The 17398-nt window shown below is 46.8% G+C and overlaps 1 pseudogene; it reads right to left on the reverse strand.

Annotated features, from left to right (window-relative positions):
* Positions 1 to 999: 999 nt before the first annotated feature.
* LOC109752665 (probable L-gulonolactone oxidase 4) lies at positions 1000 to 3174 on the reverse strand (annotated as a pseudogene).
* Between the last annotated feature and the right edge of the window lie 14224 nt (positions 3175 to 17398).

The following is a 17398-nucleotide window of genomic DNA, read 5'->3' on the forward strand; positions in this document are numbered from 1 at the left end:
AGAAGCAAGAGTCGGCGATCAAATGGGAGCTCGAGAAGGCCAAGACATTTGGAGAGATTGAGCTTGAGAAGGAGAGGTTGCAACTCGCACGAGACGCAGAGGATGCCAAGATCATGTTGGCGGACGAACCCTCTTGGATGGCCATGCAAAGAAGTGGCTTATGGCGAAGAAGAAGGAGATCAACGAGCGTAGGAAGTACGAGGGGGCGAGGGCGGCTGCGCCAACAACGGACCATGCGACCAAAGATGCAAGAGGAGCATGCGGCCGGGATGCAGGTGGAGCAGGACTCAAGGATGGACTCGGAGCAGGCGGCACGGATGGCGTCCGGCCAGTGATCCGGCCAACCAGCGAGGCTTCGGTCACGCTCGGACATTTATTTCATTTTGCTATGTCCGGATTGTTGAACTACTAGTGGTAGCGGCGCCACCCTGTGCCGCCGCTTGAGAGTAAGTTGTGCGCATATTTTAAAAGACATCTCAGAAAAAAAATTCTCACCTCCATCTAAAAAAAGAAAAAAATTACCACCGTAGCCTACCGGCGAGTGCCAGTTTGCATAACCCTCCATTTAAAAAATATGTGGGGTTCTGACCATCATCTTAAAAAACATTTAAAAAAATCCTTAACTCCATCTAAAAAATATTGTAAAAGCTTTCTCACTGTGGCCAACCAGTTTGCGCCACGTGGCATAGCTAGTTGGCCGCCAATCTGGCGATGCTTAATGGGTTTAATGATTTGCTTTGCTTTGTTTTGAACTGCTGAATTCGGACAATTTATCTCGTATAATCGACATGCATGAATTATATGGATTTGAGTCTCCGCATTTGAGATATATGGATGTGCAGGAGCACATATGAGGGGCCCGGATTTACCAAGTCCGGCTTTAGATGCTCTTAGCACCTACAATGGTCTTCCAGCGCATGTATGGATATAAATCACTTGTCTACGGGAAAATGATTTAGATAACAATGTCGAAGAAAATGAAGTAAATCAACACACCGCTTACAAAAGCATAGTAATTCAACATTAGATCGCACCACTTCTTGACCCATCCATGACTAGATTCATATTTCGTCGTTGTGGTCGCGGCGTGAGGTGGGTCGGAATGAGCATACTCTTGCCTCCGCGTACACCTTTCCAGGCCGACAGTAATAGCCTTGTTCTGGTGCGCAGTGCGAGTCGTGAGAGCATATGCATAGCCCTTCGATGGCGCAACCCTTTTGGACGATGTTGGGGCTACCATCGATGCCGAGCACGTGGTCGCTCCACTCGCTAGAGAAGACCCTGTCTGGGTCGTACCTCTCCTTCACTTTGAGGAACTCGTCGGACTTTGCGTACTTCGCGATGGCGCCGTCGAAGGCGAAGTTGCGGTTCTTGCCCCATTGCGGGACGGCGCCATACTTGCGGGACGACGCCATACTTGCGCAAAGCCATCTGTTCGAGCTCGTCGATCACATCAGAGTGAGCACACGGCCTGCCCTGGGTGTAGCTCCGGTAGTAGGTGAAATCAAAGTTGACCGAGTCCTCCGTCTTGCCGAGGTAGGCGGAGGAGGCCCCGACGTAGCGGATGAGCACGCCCATCTTGGCGTCGAGACTGCATAGGGCGCGCGGGTTGAGGTCGCGGAGTCGTTGCATGTCGGCGACCAACGCCGGGGCTTTGGAGAGCTCGACGTTGAAGCCGGTGTTGTAGAAGAAGAGGCTCCGGTTGCGTGGGTCCCATGGGCATGAGGAGCGGAGCAGGTTCTCCTTGGCATCGATGCACGAGCCGGACGCCTAGATGCGGTGCTGGTACCCGACCACCGGGTATCCCGTGAAGGAGGAACCACCGTTTGTGAAGCCGTACGCCTGCATGGGAACGATGCAGGCAACACCCCCGCGGCTAGGCACCGTGCCATGTCGTTGCTTTCCTCCACATGCTCCTCTGCGACTCTTGCGATGATGAGCCCGAGCGTCGGGAAGGAGCGGAAGCCGAGGTAGCCGTTGAGGCCATCGCTGGGCGACGAGACATCGACACGATTGTCCTCACGGTAGATGACCTTGCCCAGGCGCGACAGCCATGTCATGTCACCGAACTCGTGCAGGTCGCCCCACAGGGCCACTTGCGCTGCCAGGTCAGAGTCATCGCGCGCCAGGAACGTGACGGACCGCTTGAATATCGGTTGCAACTGCAGAGTAACCTGCGCAAGCATCACACACAACACACATAAGATGGGATTACACACACATAAGATTTGTGTACATCGAAACGATATAAAAAAAATTGTAAGCTGTTCACGGGTGTGTGCATGTATGTATGTACCAAGTCAGCCAAGCTTTCGTAGGCAAGCAAAGTGACACAAGACTCACTTCAGCACATTGGCATGCATGCGCATTGGCAACTACTCCCTCCGTTCCAAATTACTCGTCGTGGTTTTAGTTTATAACTAAAACCACGACGAGTAATTTGGAACGGAGAGAGTACTACACGTGTAGGAGTAGCCACGTACGTACCTGCGAGACGACGCCAAGGACGCCGAGCGAGACCTTGGCCGCGTCGAGGTCGGGGTGGTCGGCACCGGGCTCCCTGACCACGGCGAACCCCTGGCTCACCGGCGCCGGCGTGACGATCCTCATCCCGACCACGTACTCGTGCACAGCGCTGCCCTTCCCCCACAGGGAGCTGCCGTGCGCGCCCGTGGCCAGCAGGCCACCGACGCTGACGCCGTACCAGTAGGGCGAGTGCGGCAGCGCGAGCCCTGCGACGGCGGCGTCGCAGATCAGGTCCCGGAGCACCATGCCGCCCTCCACAGTCATCAGCCCTGTGGCGGCGTCGACGCTCACCGTCCGGTTGAGCCGCGCCGTGCTGATGATGGTGCCGTCGCGGCCGCCCGGGCAGGCCAGCTTGGGGAAGCTGTGGGAGTGCCTGGGGACCGCCTTCACCTTGCGCTTGGCCGCGGCGGCGGCCGCCACTGCGGCCAACAGCTCGGCCTCGGTGCGCGGGAACGCGGCGTTGGCGGCGCGGCAGGCGGTGCGGTCCGGGAAGGAGCCGTAGACGTTGGCGAGGGTGCAGTCGGACGTGCCCCGGGCGCAGGACACCGAGTCCGGCGGAGGGCTGGAGCCGGCGGGGCGGCTCAGGAGGAGGCCCAGGGCTAGGAGGAGAGCCGCCGGAAGCAACGACGACGACCTGCTAGCCTCCATCTACGTACCGCGCTGGTGGCTGGCAGGCATGGACGTGCTTGAATGCGAGGGAAGGGGTAGCTCTACTTGCATATACGCAAGGCCTTGGGTAGCTCTACTTGGACGTACTCCTTCAAATCCGTTCCAAAATAGATGACCCAACTTTATACTAACTTTATATTAAAGTTAATATAAAATTGGGCAAAGTTAGTATAAAGTCCGTTTAAATCCGTTCTAAAATAGATGACCCAACTTTATACTAACTTTGTATTAAAGTTAATATAAAATTAGGCAAAGTTAGTATAAAGTTAGATCATCTATTTTGAAACTGAGGGAGTACTTGCATAGAGCTAATAAATGGAGAAGATCCTGCTTATATGGCCACGTACGGTCGATATGATATATCCACATTAATTGTGCAAGCGGCCCATGCATGCATACATTAAAACCGCCGTCTTTAGTTCGCCCTCATTCAACAAGTTAGTTCACTACAATTACTCTGTTTTACTCCTTCGGTCTAAATATTTGTTTTTCTAAAGATTTCAACAAGTGAGTATATACCGAGCAAAATGAGTGAATCTACATTTTAAAATATGTCTATATATATCCGTATGTGATAGTCCATTTGAAATCTTAAAAAGACAAATATTTAGAAACGGAGGGAGTAGAAGACTGAATGGTGAAGAGGAACTTCAGTTAGCTGGTTTAGGGCATTTCTAATCGGTTAGAGGAGTAAAAATTGGGTTGCCCATCGGATTTGGTGCAACAGCTCGTCGGCTCCCCGTTGCCGGTCATAAAGTGCGACAACTGCCGGCGGTAGGTGGTGCGCCGAGTTTCGACCATGCCGAAACACCCCGGATGGGTGTTCTTCAAGTGCCAAAATGATGGGATGAGTGCGAGTTTTGATCAGTTGTTCATCAGATTCAGTGCAATTTGTAGCTCATTGTTTACTCAAATTTGTGTGTAGGATGGATGCATGATGTGGTTTGAGGAAGAATATTACATCGATCAATTGATAGCACAAAATTTGATAGATGTTCGTGCACTCCTTGCTAGAGTAGGGACTAGAGATGAGATTAGATGCGACGCAATATCGAATTCATCGGGTGCAAGCTTGAGAAGTCAGTAGAGAGAATCAACAATTAAGACATAGAAAGATATATTAACCCAACTAGTGGGGGTAATTATGAAAGTTGGATATATGTGAAGCAATGAATTATGTAGTCCAATGTATATATTGGTTCTTGTTTTCTTTGATTTCATTCTCGTAGCGAAGAATGTGTGAATTATGTAGTCCAATGTATTAAAATGTCGTTTAATGAAATAAAGAAGCAATGAATTTTTTCGGTAGCCAAAAAATGCAAAAAGAATACTCCATTATATTTGCCAAAAATGAAATGCAAATGAAAAGAATATTCCATTATATTTAGGGGATCGGCTAGGTCCGGCCCAAACTTAGTTGAGTAAAAATACTTTTTTGCGGGGTAAAGGGAGATTTCATTACTCAAGGAGGCATATCCGCCTTCGAAAGGTTTACAACAAAGTCCAGCCCCGAGCACAGCCAAACTGCAGTGCGGGGTGTAGCACGTCCATACGCGGCAAGCGCATGACTAACCTTATTCTGCGAGCGACTAATAAGAGTAAAAGAAATCTCCCTACGAGCATCTTGTGCTAGTCTTCGAATCTCCTCAATGAGCACATGGTACTGCGATCTATCTCCAGTACGTGCTAGCAGCATAGACACCGCTTCTGCACAGTCGAGCTCAACCATAATGGGCAGGTTCGCACGGTAAAGCGCAAGCTCCAGGCCCTCTCTGCACGCAGCCAGCTCTGCCTCAAGGCCATTATTGCATGTAAGGAGCTGTCTACAGCAGTATAGATGATGTTGCCTCTATCATCACGAAGAATCATACCACCCCCTGCCTCTCAGGTTGGAGGGACATGGCTGCCATCTGTATTGAGCTTAGCCCACCCCGGTGGAGGAGGGGTCCAGTGCAACTCCGGCTTGGGCACTTCCTTTGTGTGTATATCCAGGAGGCTATCATGCACCACCATTTTCCCTTTCTCCAAGTCGCCATGAGGGTGTTGATGGATACAAAGCAGAGAGGTGATGTACCCAGGTCACACCAGAGAGGCCACCATTGTACTAGAAGCGGTGGCATCACATGACTTATGGATTTGGCATGCTTTCTTTGGAATGTCCGGTTCTCACAACGACATCAACGTGCTTCAACGATCTTCGGTGTTCAGGAGGCTTTGCAATGGGGAATCACTGCCGTGCAACTACAGCATCAACTGCCGGGACTACCGTCGGTGTCAAAACCGGCAGATCTCGGGTAGGGGGGCCCAAGCTGTGTGTCTAAGGATCGATGGTAACAATGGACAAAGGGACACAATGTTTACCCAGGTCCGGGCCCTCTTAAAGGAGGTAAAACCCTACATCTTGCTTGATTGTATTCGATGAGTATAGGGGTTACAAGAGTTGATCTACCTCGAGATAGTAATGGCTAAACCCTAGCTTGTCTAGCCTATGAATATTATGATCATAGCCTCTACGGACTAAATCCTCCGGTTTATATACACACCGGAGGGGCCTAGGGTTTGTACAAAGTCGGTTCACAAGGGAAGGAAACAACACATCCGGACTCTAATCTTGCCGTCCATGCACATAGTGTCCTACCCGAACACGGAGTGATGGCCCTAAGCTTTATCCTCACGGCCCATTCAGTCCGGCCCGCATCCTCGAGCCGGACACCCGAGGACCCCAGAAACCAGGACTCCCTCAGTAGCCCCCGAACTTGCCTTCAATGACGATGTAGTATGCGGACTTATGTCTTCGGCTTTGCAAGGCAGATTCTTCACCATACTCCGGATTGATGATAGTCCGGCATCGGCTTCTGGGCCCGGACTTTATGATTCCTCCATGTCGTCGCCTCGATTTCCACGCGTTGAGCGAATGCGAATGGTCCATGCTTTTTTACAATTTAACCCTTTACCAGGTGCGGGTGGCGTCTATATAACGAGGTTAGATCCCCAAATGCCACCTCACATCGCCCAAAGAGCACCAGAGCGAACCACGAAAAAGTTTGAACCATGGCAAGCGCCCCTGGCTCCTCCTCGCGCCCTCATGGCCCTTAAGAGGGGGATTGGCGAAGCTGCTCAATATCCCACCTTCAGCTGAGGCGACTTCAGACACAAGGATACCCCCCCCCCCCCCCCCCCCCGCGGATCTAGTCCCCGTGCGGGCGGGATTCCACGAGTGATGATGTGCTAGCCGAGAACTTCCCCAACCCCAGCCAAGAGGAGAGGGTGTGCTTCATTTCGTTCCTTCTAAGAGGCGTAGGATTCCCAATCCACCCCTTCCTTAGAGGTCTATTGGAATTTTATGGGATCAAACTGCACAATCTCACACCAGGTTCTATTCTGCACATCTCTGGTTTTGTCGCTCTCTGCAAATTATTTTTAGGCTGCGAGGCTCATTTCGAACTATGGAGAAAGTTCTTTTGCCTCGTCCCCCACCATCAAGGTGGAGGGTCTATATTTGAAGTGGGTGGCGCTGAAGTATGGCGCATAGCCGGATCCGGCTACCCTGTTGGGACTCCGAAAAGGGGATCCGAAGAGTGGTCTTCGGAATGGTTTTACATCGAGTATGTTCTCCTTCCGGACCCAGTTCGGCGCAGTCTTCCCGAATTCTCCAGTGCTCCTCTGAAGAAGCTGCTTAACTGGCGCCCCAAGTCCCCTAAGCAAGAGGACAGTGCGGAGGTAATGAGACTGGCTAGCAAGGTCAGACTCCTTGCCAATTCTGGACTCTCCATTGTTGAAGTCATGGCCATCGCGATAAAACGATGCATCCAGCCTCTCCAATCCAGAGTAGCCCCTTTATGGTGCTATAACGGGGAGGACGACACATCTCATTATAGGCGAGAGGGTCCGGATAACCAAGCCGCTCTGGCTGCCATGCTAGCCGACCCGTATAAGGGGGAGGAAGAAGAATTCGCCCACTTGAATTGTCGGGAAGGCTTTTCTATGTACAACCCCATCGAATGGGTAAGTTGATCCTTTGTCAGCATTTTTTCCCTTATCGTTGGGACTCACTAATCCAACTACTCTGGTTTCCTTTAAGCAGTCATGGAGGAAGGTAGTCGAAAACATCCATTGCCCCCCTCCTCAGCCAGAGGACAATGCTCGCAACGAAGACTCCGAATTCCATGGGGATCCGGATATATTTGTAGAATTTGAAGTTGGAATCTATTACCAGGCGAGCCTTGATGGCTCGGAGGTAGCTGCTACCTCTTAAGCATGCGCTGGTTTTCCCTTGAAGAGGAAAGGGTGATGCAGCAAAGTACCGTAAGTATTTCCCTCAGTTTTTGAGAACCAAGGTATCAATCCAGTAGGAGACTACACGCAAGTTGCCTAGTACCTGCACAAACAATCAAGAACCTTGCAACCAACGCGATAAAGGGGTTGTCAATCCCTTCACGGCCACTTGCAAAAGTGAGATCTGACAAAGATAATAAGATAAATATTTTTGGTATTTTTGTGGTATAGATTGGAAAATAAAGATTGCAAAATAAACGGCGACAGAAATAGCTAGTTGACGGGAAAATAATATGATGTAAAGTAGACCCGGGGGCCATAGGTTTCACTAGTGGCTTCTCTCAAGATTGCATATATTACGGTGGGTGAACAAATTACTGTCGAGCAATTGATAGAAAAGCGCATAGTTATGAGAATATCTAGGCATGATCATGAACATAGGCATCACGTCCGTGTCAAGTAGACTGAAATGATTCTGCATCTACTACTATTACTCCACACATCGACCACTATCCAACATGCATCTAGAGTATTAAGTTCATAAGAACGGAGTAACGCATTAAGCAAGATGACATGATGTAGAGGGATAAACTCAAGCAATATGATATAAACCCCATCTTTTTATCCTCGATGGCAACAATACAATACGTGCCTTGCTGCCCCTGCTGTCACTGGGAAAGGACACCGCAAGATTGAAGCCAAAGCTATGCACTTCTCCCATTGCAAGAAAGATCAATCTAGTAGGCCAAACTAAACCGATAATTCGAAGAGACTTGCAAAGATATTAAATCATGAATAAAAGAATTCAGAGAAGAATCAAATATTGTTCATAGATAATCTTGATCATAAATCCACAATTCATCGGATCTCGACAAACACACCGCAAAAAGAATTACATCGAATAGATCTCCAAGAAGATCGAGGTGAACTTTGTATTGAGATCCATAGAGAGAGAAGAAGCCATCTAGCTAATAACTATGGACCCGAAGGTCTGTGGTAAACTACTCACACATCATCAGAGAGGCTATGGTGTTGATGTAGAAGCCCTCCGTGATCGATTCCCCCTCCGGCGGAGCGCCGGAAAAGACCCCAAGATGTGACCTCACGGGTACAGAAGGTTGCGGTGGTGGAAAAGTGGTTTTGTGGCTCCCCTGGATGTTTTCAGGGGATAAGAGTATATATAGGCGAAGGGAGTAGGTCGGTGGAGCTATGAGGGGCCCACGAGGGTGGGGGCGCGCCCACCCCCCTGGGGCGCACCCTCCTGCCTCGTGGCTTCCTCGTTGCTTCCTTGACGTCCACTCCAAGTCTCCTGGATTGTGTTTGTTCCAAAAATGATCCTCACGAAGGTTTAATTCCATTTGATATTCCTTTTATGCGAAACACTGAAATAGGCAAAAAAGCAGCAATTTGCACTGGGCCTTCGGTTAATAGGTTAGTCCCAAAAATAATATAAAAGAGCATATTAAAGCCCATTAAAGATCCAAAACATATAATATAATAGCATGGAACAATAAAAATTATAGATACGTTGGATACGTGTCAGTAGCCATTATGGCCGACTACCCCGACCTCTATCCTTTCGTTAAGGTAAGTGTTCAGAAAGAATTTTTAAAAGAGAGATACCTGCACTCACATCCCACCCGTTGTACTGAGCCACGTTTTACAGGATCGGCGCTCAGCGAGCCATACCCAAGGACGGGCGGCCAAAAGAAAGAAAACACCTTCACGGGGCGAGTGTGCGAAATGAAAGAAGACCGGGAGCTCCACTGAGCCTCCTCCGTCACCAAAGAGGTATATTCCTCACTTCATGCCTGGGTATTGATGACCCACAAGTATAGGGGATCAATTGTAGCTCTTTTCGATAAGTAAGAGAGTCGAACTCAACGAGGAGTAGAAGGAAATGACAAGTGGCTTTCAGCAAGGTAATGTCTGCAAGTGCTGAAATTGTAAGTAGCTGAGTAGTTTGGTAGCAAGATAATTTGTAACGAGCAAGTAACGATAGTAGTAACAAATATGCAGCAAGGTAGCCCAATCCTTTTGAGGCAAAGGACATGCCAAAACGGTCTCTTATGATAAGCAAAGCGTTCTTGAGGCTACATGGGAATTTCATATAGTCACTTTCATCATGTTGGTTCGATTTGTGTTCGCTACTTTGATAATTTGATATGTGGGTGGACTGATGCTTAGGTGATGTTCTTACTTGAACAAACCTCCTACTTATGATTAACCCTCCCGCTAGAATCCGCAACTACGAGAAAAGTATTAAGAATAAATTCTAACCATAACATTAAACTTTAGAATCCAATCGGTCCCTTATGGAATAGCGCATAAACTGGTGTTTAAGTTTCTGTCACTCTCGCAACCCATCATCTAATTGCTACTCCACAATGCATTCCCTTAGGCCCAAATATGGTGAAGTGTCATGTAGTCAACGTTCACATGACACCACTAAGGGAATCACAACATACATACTATCAAAATATCGAACACATATCAAGTTCACATGATTACTTGCAACATGATTTCTCCCGTGACCTCAAGAACAAAAGTAACTACTTACAAATGATAAACATGTTCATGATCAGAGGAGTATTAAATAGCATAATGGGTCTGAACATATAATCTTCCACCAAATAAACCATATAGTAATCAACTACAAGATGTAATCGACACTACTAGTCACCCACAAGCACCAATCTATAGTTCCGGTAACAAGATTGAACACAAGAGATGAACTAGGGTTTGAGATGAGATGGTGTTGTTGAAGAAGTTGATGGAGATTGCCATCCCCAAGATGGGAAAGTTGTTGGTGATGATGATGACGATGATTTCCCCCTCCGGGAGGGAACTTCCCTCGGCGGAATCGCTCCACCGGAGGGCAAAAGTGCTCCTGCCCAAGTTCCGCCTCGGGACGGCCGCGCTCTGTCCCGAAGTCTTCTCCTTATTTTTCTAGGTCAAAATGACTTATATACCAGAAGATGGGCACCGGAGGTGGGCCGAGGAGGGCACAACCCACTAGGGAGCGTCTGGGCTCCCTGGCGCGCCCAGGTGGGTTGTGCCCACCTGGTGGGCCCCCTCTGGTAGCTATTTGCTCCAGTAATTCTTATATATTTCATAAAAAATCCCCGTCAAGTTTCAGCTTGTTTGGAGTTGTGCAGAATAGGTGGCCTGACGTAGCTTTTCCAGGTCCAGATTTCCAGCTGCCGGAATTCTCCCTCTTTGTGTGTACCTTGTAAATTATGAGAGAAAAGGCATTAGAATTACTCCAAAAAGCATTATTATGGATAAAAACATTATAAATAACAGTAAGAAAAAATGATGCAAATGGACGTATCAGCTCCCCCAAGCTTAGACCTCGCCTGTCCTCAAGAGAAAAACCGAAATCGAAAAACATGTCCACATGCTTTGAGAGAGAGGTGTCGATAAAAACAAAATACGGACATAGAAGCATCATGTTGATCATTATAACAGCATCAAAATTAATCATGGGACTTTCATCATAGAACTTTTATCATATACTTCTCATGAATAAGTAATACTTCATCACACAATCGAAGTATAAAGCAAAAACTCTATTAAAACCCAACAAACTATGTTCTCAGTCAACTTTGCAACTACAATTCATCATCTTTTCAGGAAGGGCCACGTATCGGAGCCTTTGGGCAAGTCCACATACTCAACCATCATATAGTCTTCTATGATTGCTAGCACTCACCTCGTACCCATGAGCAAAACGTTTCTACCGGACACATAGAAAGATAGGGGCTTATAGTTTCGCCTCCCAACGTAATCTCCTCAAGGGTGATGTCAACAATAATAATTCATGCTATCTATATTCAACTAGACATATGTGCCTAGATCTTTCCTCACCACATGATGCTTGCCAAAGGAGAAAAATAAAAAGGAATAGAAGGAAAACTTTGACTCTTTGCATAAAAGTAAATACATAAAAGTAAAAGATAGGCCCTTCGCGGAGGGAAGCAGAGGTTGCCATGCGCTTATTTGTTTGTATGCTCAATCCATTAGTGCAAGAAAACGTCATGTTGTATATCCCCTTAAGATGACAACCTTTATTATGCATTCTGCCGCTTTTATTCTTTGTCATCCAAGTTCGTACAACGCTCAGTTTTCCCTTACACTAAATGATCTCACACATTTAGAAGAAAATTTTATTGCCTTTTTGCACCGATGACAACTTACTTGAGGGATCTTGCTCAATCCCTAGGTAGGTATGGTGGACACTTGAAAATAAGATTTGGGTTTAAGGGTTTTTGAATGCACAAGTAGTATCTCTACTTAGTGCGGAATTTTTGGCAAGCAAAGATAGGGGGCAAGCACCACATGTTGAAGGATCTATGACAATATGACTTCTATGTGAATATAAACAAACATAAGCCATTAAGTTGGCTTCCTTGTCCAACGTCAACAATTTTGGCATATAATATTTTGATGAGGGCTCACAATCACAAAAGATTTCTAGGATAGTATATTTATATGTGAATCTTCTCTTCCCTTATTAATTCCTTCATGAGTTGCATCATTGACTAATGTTATGTTTGTCAATCTCTAATAAAATTTTCTACTTATACTTTTCCTTATGTGGTGCTATCACCTACCAAAGGATTAGTATATGATCTTATTGATTTATTTCCTTTCTTCTATTTATTTCCTTTCTCTTTTTCTTTCTTATTTCTTTTCTTTATTTGCAACATGAAAGTAAAGAAAGCAAAAACTCAAACTAAACTTTATTATATAACTTGCACACGATTACAATGATAGATCACTAAGCAAACTCTCAAATAAGAAAGGATCGAACTAACTTTATTTCATAAAGCAAAAGATCAAACTAAGATAAGTAAAAGCAAAAAGATAGTGGGATGATACGATACCGAGGCACCTCCCCCAAGCTTGGCGGAAGCCAAGGAGAGTGCCCATACCCAATACTCAGTTCTCCTTTGGTGGTGAAGAAGATGGAGGTAATGGTGGTGGTGAGAAGGTAGAAGGATTGCCCTTCGCTTCCTCCAGCTTCTTATGGAGAATAAAATTATCCATCATCAACTCGCAATTATCTATCTTGAGTTTTATTATCCTCTTGCATAACGCCTCCATGCTTTCGTTTTTGAACCGGGGAGGGACCAATTCATTTTCGTCTTCCTCAGAGGTACAACTATAGTGCTTCTCATCCCCATAGGACTTGGGGTTTGCAATGAGATAAGCAACATAGCTCTCACCTTCAGAGTCTTGAGATGACATAATTTTAGATCTAACAGGAAAACAACAAGGAAAGAGAACACAGGATTTCTACGCAATACAGTGATTAACAGGTTCGGGAAGTATATATAGATTTTTTATCTTGGGGGACAAGCATACGGGAGAAAAACAGAGTACGGAAGGTGTCCGAGGTGGGCACAACCCACCTGGGCGCGCCAGGCAAGGCTGGCACACCCTGGTGTATTGTGCCCACCAGGGGACACTTCCTGGGAGTTTCTTTATTTCCAAAATTCTTAAATATTCCAAAATTGATAAAAAATATTTTTGCGGATTTTTCAGAGTCCGTTTACTTATCGTATCACGTACCTCCTTATTTTCACGATTCTGGAGTGTTCCGGAAGGACTCTTTTATGTGTTCTTCTGGTGTCAAAGTTTGGATAATATTACTTTCAACATTAATGGGCGTAACTGAAATATAATGCTTTATTCGTTGCCCATTGACAACCTTCGGGTTAGTACCTTCAGGATTATTTATTTTGATGGCTCCAGACCGGTAAACCTCCTCGATGACATATGGGCCTTCCCATTTTGAGACGAGTTTTCCTGCAAAAAATCTAAAACGAGAGTAGTACAAAAGAACATATTCTCCAACTTTAAACTCACGCTTTTGGATTCTTTTGTCATGCCATATTTTAACTTTTTCCTTGAATAATTTTGCATTTTCATAAGCTTGGGTTCTCCATTCATCTAATGAGCTTATATCAAATAACCTCTTTTCGCTGGCAAGTTTGAAATCATAATTGAGTTCTTTAACTGCCCAAAATGCTTTAAGTTCTAACTCAAGAGGAAAATGACAAGCTTTTCCATAAACCATTTTATAAGGAGACATACCCATAGGATTTTTATATGCTGTTCTATAAGCCCAAAGTGCAACATCTAATTTCTTAGACCAATTCTTCCTGGACCTATTAACAGTCTTTTGCAAAATTAATCTAATTTCTCTATTGCTAAGTTCAACTTGACCACTAGACTGAGGATAATAGGGTGATGTTTCTATGGTTAACATCATACTTGGCAAGCATTTTACGGAAAGCACCATGAATAAAGTGTGAACCACCATCAGTCATTAAATATCCAGGGACTCCAAACCTTGGGAAAATAACTTCCTTAAGCATTTTAATAGAGGTGTTGTGATCATCACTGGAATAACTTCTACCCATTTAGTAACATAATCAACAGCAACCAAAATATGTGTATACCCATTGGGAGAAGGAAAAAGTCCCATGTAATCAAATCCCCAAACATCAAATGGTTCAACAACAAGTGAATAACTCATAGGCATTTCTTGACGCTTACCGATATTACCTATTCTTTGGCATTCATCACAAGATGAGACAAACTTACAGGCATCCTTGAAGAGAGTAGGCCAATAAAATCCAGACTGCAATACCTTGTGAGCAGTTCTATCTCTAGCATGATGCCCTCCATAAGCCTCGGAGTGAAATTTCTGTAGGATTTTTCCCTGTTCATGCTCAGGTACACAACGTCTAATAATACCATCTACTCCTTCTTTATAAAGATGTGGGTCATCCCAAAAGTAATGTCTTAAATCATAGAATAATTTTTCCTTTTGTTGGTAAGTAAAACTAGGACGCAAATATTTAGCAACAATGTAATTAGCATAGTCAACATACCAAGGAGTACTATGAGAAACAGTTATTGTAGCCAACTGCTCATCAGGAAAACTATCATCAATAGGTAGTGGGTCATCAAGCACATTTTCAAGCCTAGACAAATTATCAGCTACTGGGTTCTCAGCTCCTTTTCTATCAATGATATGTAAATCAAATTCTTGTAACAAGAGAACCCAACGAATAAGTCTAGGTTTAGCATCTTTCTTTTCCATAAGATATTTAATAGCAGCATGGTCTGTGTGAACAGTTACTTTGGAATCAACAATATAAGGTCTAAATTTATCACAAGCAAACACCACTGCTAAGAATTCTTTTTCAGTAGTAGCATAATTTCTTTGAGCACTATCTAGGGTTTTACTAGAATAATGAATAACATTCAATTTCTTATCAACTCTTTGTCCTACAACAACACTGTCGGTGTCAAAACCGGCTGATCTCGGGTAGGGGGTCCCGAACTGTGCGTCTAGGATCGATGGTAACAGGAGACGGGGGACACGATGTTTACCCAGGTTCAGGCCCTCTCTATGGAGGTAATACCCTACTTCCTGCTTGATTGATCTTGATGAATATGAGTATTACAAGAGTTGATCTACCATGAGATCATAATGGCTAAACCCTAGAAGCCTAGCCTGTATGACTATGATAATGAATATATCCTTTCCGGACTAACCCCTCCAGTTTATATAGACACCGGGGGGGGGGGGGAATCTAGGGTTACATAGAGTCGGTTACATAAGAAGGAATCTTCATAGTCGGTCGCCAAGCTTGCCTTCCATTCCAAGAAGAGTCCAATCAGGACACGGGTATAGTCTTCGGCCTTCATGTCTTCACAGCCCATCAGTCCGGCCCATGGATAACAGGCCGGACGCCCGAGGACCCCTTAGTCCAGGATTCCCTCAGTAGCCCCTGAACCTGGCTTCAATGACGAGGAGTCCGGCGCGCAAATTGTCTTCAAGGCGGGTTCCCTTCTATATGAACTTCAAGATAGTCTTCGGATGCGATGATAGTTTCCGGACCTGTCACACACACCATACACAACCGCAGAGAGAATATATTTTTACACGAGTCTAATCTGCTGACAGCTTTTTACAACATGACATCACGTCTGTCCGGTCATAATTTCGAACCATTTTTCGTCTGTCGCTCCATGTTTCGAGACGCGGTTGCAATTGGCACGTCTTGTCGAAGCAGAGATCGTGTCCCCTTATTACGTGATTCTCATCAATACGGGTGTGGGTGACCCAACCGTGCCGTTTGCAGGGTCTTTGGGAATAGGCGAGTTTAAGGCGAGTGGGGAGACGTTTGATATTCATGGCCTTTATAAGGGGATAAGGATTCCCTTTCTTCACCCACACCTCGGCTCCTCCTCAGTCCTTCCGTCCCTGAGCTCCAGCGCCCAAGCTTTTAGCTTTTCCCTTGTCCAAGAAAGCACTCCAAAGATGTCCGGATCCGGAGCTGGGGGTAAGTGGATGGCCTCCTCTGTCAAGAAGAGGGATATCAAGGAGCTCCGGGAGGCCGGATATCTGGCCAAGGAGATCGCTCACCGACTCCCGGCTAAGGGACAGATCGTCCCTACTCCAGAGCCCCACGAGAGGGTTGTGTTTCTTACACATTTCGTCCGTGGGCTGGGCTTCCCTCTTCACCCCTTCGTCCGTGGACTGATGTTTTACTACGGGCCAGACTTCCATGACCTAGCCCCCAACTTCATCCTCAACATCACGACATTCATTGTCGTGTGTGAGGCCTTTCTCCGCATCCCACCTCATTTCGGCCTATGGCTGAAGACCTTCAATGTGAAGCCGAAGGTGGTGAGCGGCCAACAAGTAGAGTGCGGAGGCGCCATGGTGGGCAAGATGCCCAACGTTACCTGGCCCGAAGGCTCATTCGCAGAGACGGTTAAAGGGTGGCAATCGGGGTGGTTCTATATCACCGAGCCGTGTGACGCCAACTGGGTGGCGGCCCTCGAATTCCGATCCGGAATCCCAATGCGGCTCACCTCCTGGCAAGAGAGGGGCCTAACCTGGGGTCCCTCGGACAAGCTGACTGGGGTCCAGACGTGCGTCCAGAACATGACAGATAGGAAGATCAAGCTCGTCAACGTGGTCCAGGTCATGCTCATTCGTCGGGTCCTTCCGTGCCAACGCCGGACTTGCTATCTGTGGGAGTACGATCCGGCCAAGCACCAGACGCTACTAGAGCTCTTCGGCATGACGCACGAAGAAATCTGGAAAGTGCTCTTCAAGGCCGGCGAGACGCCACCACCCACGACCGAAGATCGCGGGCTTAGCTTAAAACGCCAGGCTAACCCGGTAAGTTCTTTTAATGTTTTCTAGGCACACCCTTTACTAGCATATTTTGAGAAAATCCTAAGCTTTCCTACCCATGTTTTCAGGCCTGGATCAAGGTAGCAGAGGGGATTAACTGTCCGGCTCCGCTGCCCGAAGACCAAGAATTCCCATTACTGACAAAAATGCTTTTTCCAGCACCTTATGAGGTGCCAGAGAAGACGGCCAAGAAAGCGGCCAAAGGGGCCAAGAAGGGCCCTCGCCAAAAAGGCGCTCCGGACGTGATGTCCGAAGACGAGACTTCCTCTTCGTCCGCTGACGACGACGACAAAGAGGAAGAAGAAAATGACTCCCCACCTGAAGTGGGAAGGAAGAAGAGAGTGGCCCCCACAAATCCGGAGGCGAAAGCGCCTCAGAGGGTTAGAGGCTCCCTCGCGGATAACTCCGTGTGGGATGTTGATAGCAGTCCGGAGCGACCTCGCCGGACCAAGCCTCGGGCCGCCTCGTAAGTACCAGAATCCGAAAACGTCTGGCCTTCCCAGTTTGTAATATTGATATACCTTAAACCTTGTTATTGCAGTCCGGCACGCGATGGCTCCCCGCGATCCTCGACAGAGGGATCGCTAGACTCAAAGGAGATGGCTAGCATGTCTCCGCCACCTGCTCGTTCCATCTCTCCCAAGGGTGACGACGAGGTGGTGTCGCAAAAGACCTTCCCTGACCGGGGGAGCTTCCGGA

The sequence above is a fragment of the Aegilops tauschii genome, chromosome 4 (genome assembly GCF_002575655.3).
Source record: "Aegilops tauschii subsp. strangulata cultivar AL8/78 chromosome 4, Aet v6.0, whole genome shotgun sequence".
Classification (NCBI taxonomy): Eukaryota; Viridiplantae; Streptophyta; class Magnoliopsida; order Poales; family Poaceae; genus Aegilops; species Aegilops tauschii.